The sequence below is a fragment of the Pipistrellus kuhlii genome, unplaced genomic scaffold, assembly GCF_014108245.1.
Source record: "Pipistrellus kuhlii isolate mPipKuh1 unplaced genomic scaffold, mPipKuh1.p scaffold_m20_p_16, whole genome shotgun sequence".
Classification (NCBI taxonomy): domain Eukaryota; kingdom Metazoa; phylum Chordata; class Mammalia; order Chiroptera; family Vespertilionidae; genus Pipistrellus; species Pipistrellus kuhlii.
The window spans coordinates 20,763,044-20,771,771 of NW_023425471.1; the positions used below are offsets into that span (position 1 = coordinate 20,763,044).

Sequence of the window (8,728 nt, forward strand, 5' to 3'; positions counted from 1 at the left end):
GTCCTGAAAGGAGACGGAAGATGCTCATCACAAAATAACATGAGTGAGGTAGATTCAAGGACACTGGAAAGCACGGGATTATGAAAACCAACAGGTGGCTGACTCAGAGATGAGGGTGAACAGACATGTGTTTGCTCCTCTGGGCTCAGTTTCAGACACAACCCTGCTGAGCTGTGTCCCTGTGAGTTACAGGGCCATGGAATAGCTGGGCCCAGTGGAGTTTCAGGAGACTCATCCTGTCAAAGCTTCTCTCTTTCCCTGATATTCTTTCCCATTGTCCCTTGAGAGTCAAGTGCCTTATTGTCCTGGCTCCCCTGAGGCAGAGGTATAAAATCTGCCTCTCCTTCCCAATTGTGGTGTCCTTGCATGCGTCCTCAGCATTGTGAGGCAGACAGTTTCTCCACAGCATTGTGAGGCAGATAGTCTTTTGTGAGGAATGAGGACTAGAACAGGGACCTGAGGTTTATCAATCCAACCTCATTCTCCACCATAACTTCATGACAAGTCCCTTGTTGTTCCTCACTTCACACTGTCCTTGCTGTACAGCTTCTCCAAATTCACATTTGTGGATTGCACTTTTGTTGATTCCCTGCCTTCCAGTTTGTCAGCTACTCTGCTCTTCATAGCTTGAAAATATGAATGTCAATTGTGTCCCCATCTCTGACTACAGATGGAACCACTTGTCCTATTACACCATGTAGATCCCTTGGGAGGACTAGCACAGAAAAGCCATCCAATAACATGTGTTAAATTTTGAAAACACAGGTTTAAAGACACAATGCATTTCAACTGGCTGATTTGCAAAATGGATACTCTATCCGAGGGTTGATTACCACAGAATGTTTTTGAATAGAGATAAAAATAAAGGCTAATTAAATGAACAAATAATCAAATAAATGGCAGTTAGAATTTACCACTTTTATGAAAATAACAACCAAATTATGATCTCTGAAGGATATGTTCCGTCTGCCCTCGACCCACTGAAAGTCATTCTGCTCTGTGCCCAGGGAGGTTGAGCCCTGCCATATGCATCACCCAGGCTCTCTGTACTCTGGCTTCTGTTGGGTTTGGCCAGTGGGAGGTGTTAGTGGGAGCTTGGAGGACAGGAAGGGAGCAAGGCCATGGAATTCATTCCTCTCTCCTCTTCCTGACTAGGGCAGTTATGGCAGTGGCTGTCCCCTCCACAGGCACAGCTTCAGCTGGTGACCCTTCCTGCAAGGCTCCCTCTCATCCAGCTGTCAGAATGCTTTTCCCCTCAGGTGTGGTACAGGCTTCTGTTATTACAGGTCCCTGGGTGCCTCAATATCCTTCTCTAATCCTGTCTTTATCTCTGTAAGCAGTCCTACACTAAAAGATGTCACCTAAGAGATCATCTTGTCAACCACTTTCCTTCTTTTAATGAATAAAAGAGTCAAATTTCATACAGCTATGGCAAATTAGGGTTGGAATTTTAAGTCTCTGGCCTCCCAGTCTAGGCAGTGCCCCACATAACCCTCTGCCTTGTTCCCTATGGAAAGAGGCCTGGGGACAGGGCTGTTGTAGTCAGAGGAAAGGCCATGGCACATCCATAGTGAACAAGGGCAGGAAGAGGGAGGCATGGTCCATGCACTTGCATTGGCATCCACAGCACTGTGTTTGGGACAACACCCCTTAGATGTAGAGAGAGGCAATCTTCTCACTGCAAAGCACATTTCATGCCTCCACCCACAAGGGCCAACTCAAATTCCACCTTCTGTTTGAAGCCTTCCTGGAACTGAAACCACCAAGCAAAATTAAATCCCCATAGAATTTATTGCTGGTGATGTCGCTCTGAAGATAAAGTGAGATAATGCATATTGAAACACTATAGGAAGGGATAGATTTACATACAGTGTCTGTTTTGACATGAAAGGAAACAGGAAGAAGATGCTACTATCTTAACCTGTAATTAATATTCTCAATTTTCTTCATAGGGTTCAAATGATGGCTCAGTGAAGAATGAGTAAAAAAACAAAAACAAAACTTAACTTGGCTTAGCTTGTTGTCAGAATTTGGGATTCAATGCATGTTTTCTTCTGGGCTTATATATCTGGACCACTGTCTGCAGTAGCCAATTTTCCTTCATATAAGTAGCTAAGAATGAGGTTATCTGTGGACTTTGAGATGACCTATACCACCATCAGGGACACAGTCTTCCTGATTGTTGAATTCCTAGTACATAACTTGAAACTTTGCTAGATGGATTTTATAATTTCCAGTAGATTTTCTACAACACTCCAAAAAAGCAGCTCCCACAGAAAATGAGAATTTACTAAATCATACTTTTCAGAGGAGTCAGTCACTTGACTCAAGATGAAATACAAGCTGCAGAGGCAGCCAACTAATTCTCAGTTTGCCCTGAGGAAATTCTACCAGTCAGTATGGATTGATAAGTGAATGGATGCAGAATCATAATTGAATTTTCTATGTGCACATATTAAATTTATTTTCTGGTATTAATCTGCCATATGTCATTTTAATTATTTGACCAGCCATAAGAAACAAGAAGGGAGGGAGGATGCATTTCTCCTCCCCAACAGATGTATTCTGTGTAAATTGCAGGGTCATACCCTAAAAATTTCAACTGGATCATATCTCCTTCCAAAACTTTTCCCCAGGATTTCCCATTATACCTAAAATAACATGCATGTGAATCCTTTGGGAGCCAACCTCTGCCTTCCTCTACAAACTCTGCATTCCACTGCTCTCTGAACACCCTCCCTATGCTACCCACTTTTCTTTCTGTTGTTTCCTCAAACACCCAAGTTCTTACCTCAGGGCTTTTGCCATTTCTATGCCTGCCTTCTCATAATTGAGGACATGCTGGACTTGAGGACTTTTCAGAGAGGCTTTTCTGGATTTTTCAATGGAAATTAGGTTCTCTGTAAACTTTAATAAAACAAATTCTCACTTTAGGCAGCACTCATGTGGTTCTTAACTGTGCCTATTCATGTGATAATCTGTCTGTCTGCCCTAGACACTACATTATAGAAGTGCAGATTTTTTTTTGGTGGGGTTTTTTTTTGTGTTTTTTTTTTTTTTCTTTTCTTCTCTGTTTCATTCAACAAAGTATCCTTAGAGGCTAACACACTACCAGTATTTCTCAATATGAATGCATCGATGTTGTTCAATTTCTTCTCTGAATGACATATCAATAGCAAATTTGAATAACAAATCAATAACACAGTAAACAAAGGGTAGGCTTCCTGAAGAGTTTCTTGGCAAAAGGTTATTTTCGTACATAGTGGGGCAGATTCTTCTGCTTTTTGGAAGGTAGAATATGTTTTGCTCCCTTAGTAACTATGAGGGGTTTCTGTATATGGCAAAATCATATACACACAGAGACATAAATGAGCCATAGAACCCTATCTCAACTTCTATCAATGGTTCTGCTTATTTACAGATCTATAGATTGGGGAGGAAGCAGGGAAAGGGAGAGCAAGTGGACCAGATACAGGCCTCATGCTTGATTCCTTTGCTTTATCCACACACAAGTGAGAACTCATAAGGTATGGAAACATTGCTTAGACAGTTCTCTCCTATTTACAAAGAGATCATATCATTGCCCTAACAGGTTTGGCTCAGTGGATAGAGCACTGGGCCTCAGACTGAAGAAGGGCCCCAGGTTCGAATCCAGTCAAAGTACCTGGGTTGCGGTTTGATGTTTCTCTCTCATTGATGTTTCTAACTCTCTATCCCTCTCTCTTCCTCTTTGTAAAAATCAATAAATTATATTTTTTTAAAAAGAGAAAGAGGCCATATTTTTCCATGTGACTTTTTTTTGGTCAAGCTTTGGATTGGTGTTCACTATAGCACTGTAGGAGCTTTTTTACTTCTTTATTTTTCCCCTGAATGTATGAAACATTTATTTTCTTATTTTATCTGAATGTGATATTTGTGATTGTACATGTTCAAGGATTTAGCCAATGGTTTGGACTCTACACAAAGCAGAAAAAGGGCATGAAGGAGAATAGGCTCCACAATGAAAATGTGTTCTTAAATTTCTTAAATTTAATTTTTGACTAGTGGATAAGGGGGTATAAACTCCTAAGGAATCCCCTACCCCATCTCACTCCTCCATTCCACCTCATCCACCCAAAGTGAGCTAGGACTTTTTGACTACTTACTTCCAGGAGAAGCCAGTGATAATTCTCTTCATCACAATTTCTGGAAGTGGTTATTAAATTCCATGAATCTGCAATGGTAGAATTATAATAACATTTCCATCAAGAGGTCAGAAATGAGAAAAATGGCACATACGGTTAGAAATTTTCCATTTTTCAATGATAAGTGGCATTCATTATTTATTATTATTATTATCATTATTATCATTATTATTACTTTCTCTTTGGGAAAGTTTGCTAACACCTTTATTATTTTGAGGGTTAGGGTGCTCAGGAACTCTTGGTGGGGTGGGCCAGCTTCCTCTTAACCATCCTGGACTTCTGGCTGTGCGGTATGGTGCTGGCTCTAAAGATGGCAGCCATGTATGGATCCAGGCTGTACTGTTCTTGAGGATATGCTGATTCTGCTGAGGGTGGCCTGGGTGTTCTTACTGATGGTGGTCCACACACAGGAGGAGTGGCCAGCTTTTGCTGGCAGGGTATCTGCTTCATGATGACCACCACACCTCTGCTGTTGGCTGCAGACTCCACACCTACCTTGTTGCAGTGAATCAGCTCATTGTAGCAGAAGGAGTTGCTGGACTTCAGGTGATTGGGTTCAGTGATGTATGTCTGCTTGTTCTTCTTGATCAGGAAGTTGAAGCAGTTCCATAGACCAACCATTGAAGGTGGGCAGTCATGGAGGCAGCTCCCAAAAACAAAAAGAGCAGGCAGAGGAAAAAGCAGGTGTCATTCTTTTTCTTTATTACTGACTTTTGAGAGAGAGAGAATGCTGTTAAATGAAGTGTGGAATGAAACAATATAAATTTAGAGGAGAGAGACGTTACTAAATTCAAGTGTATTTAAAGCATTTCTTAAGGCAGATGGGAATTTATATGAACATTGAATAATAATTATAATTGGGGATGTAGCAATAACATCCCTGATGAGTAGAAAGAGTAAATAATGGCATGGAAGCAGAAATTCAGGTGTTCATGGGAGTAGAAAGGATATGGCATGCTTGTATAAAATAGAACATAGGAGGCCCTAGGGTATTAGGCATAGGAATGGGAGTTGAAGTGCATCAGGATAAAGGCCATCTTGGGTGATACTTGGAAAATGTTAGTCTTGTGAGGATATTGTTGTTGTTTAATATTTGTTTGTTTTTTGTATCAGCAGAAGTAGAACTAATTACCAACCACTTCAGCTATGAATATGTACCTGTCTGACAAGGCCTCTGTTTCCATGGTGATCTACTTTGCATTATACCTACTCCTAACCAAATAAAAAATGAACTAAAATTACAGAAAACTTCTTATTTATTAATTTCAATTTGATCTAATATATTTATGCTAGGTAACTTTATTTAAAATAATGGATATTCATTAAGAAAATGGTTCTTTGAATACCTTGTTTAGAATAGCAAATTTTGATTTATCCATTGCAGTCTGAATTAGACTTAAGTTCTTCATATTTTAGATGTCACATTAGATAGAGAAGAAGGAAACCCCTCTATTTTAAAATGTTTTAAATAATTTTATTTGAAGAAAACATTACCTCAATTCAGGTAGATTAATCACATTTCTGAATACTAATATGAGAAATAGTCCAAATTTGCTAATCCTGATACCAAATTATGCACAGTGCTTGCTAATGAGATTGAAATAAGATTGCACAGAATTGTTGAAAGGACTGCATGATCTTGCCGCAGTAGAAGGCACATAATTAGGGTATGAGCCATGATTTTCTCCCTGACTCACTGTGGCACTCTGAGGAAGGTACTTAACTTATCAGCCTCTGTTTTCTCACTAGTAAATTAGATGATAAAGCCAGACTCTCCGATGCTTAAAAATGATAGATGAAGAATCTTTAGCTCTAAAATTGGGTGTTAAACTTTTAGTAAAATTTGATTTAAAAATTGCTTATTAATATAAAATTAGTTCAACTAAAAAAAGGAAAAATCAGACATAGGTTGATATTCAGTGTTCTGATTTATGAGGAATTGGCTTATCAGATTCTACTAGTGTGTGTGTGTGTGTGCATTTTTGTATTACACCATTTACCTTATTTTGAATAATATAGAATATATATATATATATATATATATATATATATATATATTTGTATTGCATCATTTACTTTATTTTGAATATATATATATATATATATATATATATATATATATATATATATATATTCTATAAATATTTTATGCGGTGCTTTTTTTTCTTCCCTTTGCTCATTCATTCAATAATTTCTATTTTGTCCTCTTAACATGAAACCACATTCTCTGAAGTATTACTCAAAGAAAATGTGGAATATTATTTTTAGCAGTGTACCTGAGATAAGAGATAAGTAATTTTAACTCCCACCCCCCCTCCAAAAAAAACAACCTCACTATAATGAAAATTACTGACTTCTTGCCTTCTAACAGTGGTCTAACAAAGAAATATAATTGTTTATTCTATGGACTTTATTTTGTGTTGACCGTAATGATCAAAATGATTTTTAATTCTTCTACCTTTTATCCAAACACTCTTTCATTTCACTGCCAAATACTTCCTATCTCTTCTTGCCCTTATATATTAACTAGAGGCCCTGTGCACAAAATTTGTGCATGGGGGGGTGTACCCTCAGTTCAGCCTGCACCCTCTCCAATCTAGGACCTCTCAGGGGTTGTTTGACTTCCAGTTTAGTCCCAATCCTGGGGATCGGGCCTAAACAGGCAATAGGTCATTCCTCTCACAATCCTGGGCCTCTGGCTCCTAATTGCTTACCTGTCTGCCTGCCTGGTCTTCCCTACTGCCCCCCTCACCCGCCGGCCTGATTACTCCTCACTGCCTCTGCATGCTAGCCTGGTTGCCTCTAACTGCCACCTCCCCACTGGCCTGGTCACCCCCAACTGCCTCCCTGCAAGCCTAGTCACCCCCAACTGTGCCCCTTCCAGCCTAGTCACCCCCAACTGCACTTCCCCACTGGCCTGGTTGCCCCTAACTGCCCCCCTGCTGGTCTGGTTGACTCTTACTACCCCCAGCCAGCCTGGTTGCCCCCAATTACTACCCTCTTCCAGCCTGGTCACCCCTAAATGCCCCTCCTGCCAGCAGGTCACCCTCAACTGCTCTGCTGCTGGCCTGGTCACTTGCAACTGTCCCCCCCTGCCAGCCTGGTTGCCCAACACAGCCAGCTGTTCAGTTGTTTGGTCATTCCTCACTAACCCCCCTGCCAGCCTTGTTGCCCCATGCAGCCTGTGTTAGGTCATTTGTCCAGTTGTTTCAGTCATGATGGCCCTTGGCTTTTTATATATTAGGATTCTCCATCAAGTTCCAGCTGACTGACTTCTGCTCTCAATTCATTCAAAAATTACTAGTGGTCTTTTAAATCCAATAAACATTTCTGTATTTCTTAATGCTTATAACCACTCCTATTTTTCCCAGGAACACATACATTTCTTGAATATGATGGAATTTTACTTTCCTCATACTTCTATTTCTCTTGCCACTCCATCTTGATACATCTTTGTTTACATCTTCTCATTATACCACCTAATTGTATGTACCCTAAAGTCCATACTCAGCCCACTGTTGCTTGTGGTTTCTTATGTCTAAATTCTTGCTCAATGCAAATGATTCCCAAATAAACTTACATATGAACTCTTAAATGCATTTCAGTACCATGCAAGACATATCCAACTGAATATTACACTGATATCTCCAATTCAAAATGTCTGAAACTGAAATAAACATTTCTTTAACTTTCACTTTATGTTTATACTATATCTGTCACTTTTTCAATATTCCAGATTAGACAATTTGAAGTTATTTTAACTGATTCATTTTCTTTTCTTCTATGTCTCACTGAGTTATCTACATTTTTTTCTCTTAAATATCACTCAGATTATTTTCTTCATTCTTTTTGCTATCCACCCTAGTACAGCCCTTTATAAACTCATCCTTGGGTTATTGTAATGTCCTCCCTATTGCCTTTCTGCCATAGATCATTCATCATCTATCTTGTACTCTTTCATGTCAAACTGATCTTCCCATAGCAATATTGTTGTGCCTGCTATGACTGCTTTTTTATGCCTATTATTTAAGAATTATAATGAGAGATTTATATTTTATTTATGCCTTATTAAAAAATTCCCACATTCTTATGAACTTAGAACATAAGAAAATATTATCTAAATGATTGAATATCTAGATTACCTGGATTCCAAGTGATTATTTTTCTGTTCTAGATCTCTGTATGCTCTACTACTCTAAAGCCAATTATATTTTTTATGTACTCCAAAATATTGCCAGCTATTAAAAATAGATCTGAAAAGCATCTCACTTCATTCCAGCTCTGTTCCTAGATATGCTTCAAAGACTTAGAAGATGCTAATTAGCAGAGCACTATCTGCTCACCAGTAGAAAGAGAAATACTTTAGTTCTCATCAGTAAATTAACAAATTTTGACAATTGTCTACTTATATCCATTTATAACATTAGCCTGTGCCTACCCTATCACTGTTCTGTATCAATTTAATACTAGGATATGACATTCCTTTTGTGACAACTAATCTGGAATAGAATAATTTCATTGACATAAGGGGTCCATTAGTGTTA

General features: G+C 38.9%; 1 pseudogene; it reads right to left on the minus strand.

Moving 5' to 3' along the window:
* Positions 1 to 4,369: 4,369 nt before the first annotated feature.
* Positions 4,370 to 4,822, minus strand: LOC118720119 (annotated as a pseudogene).
* Between the last annotated feature and the right edge of the window lie 3,906 nt (positions 4,823 to 8,728).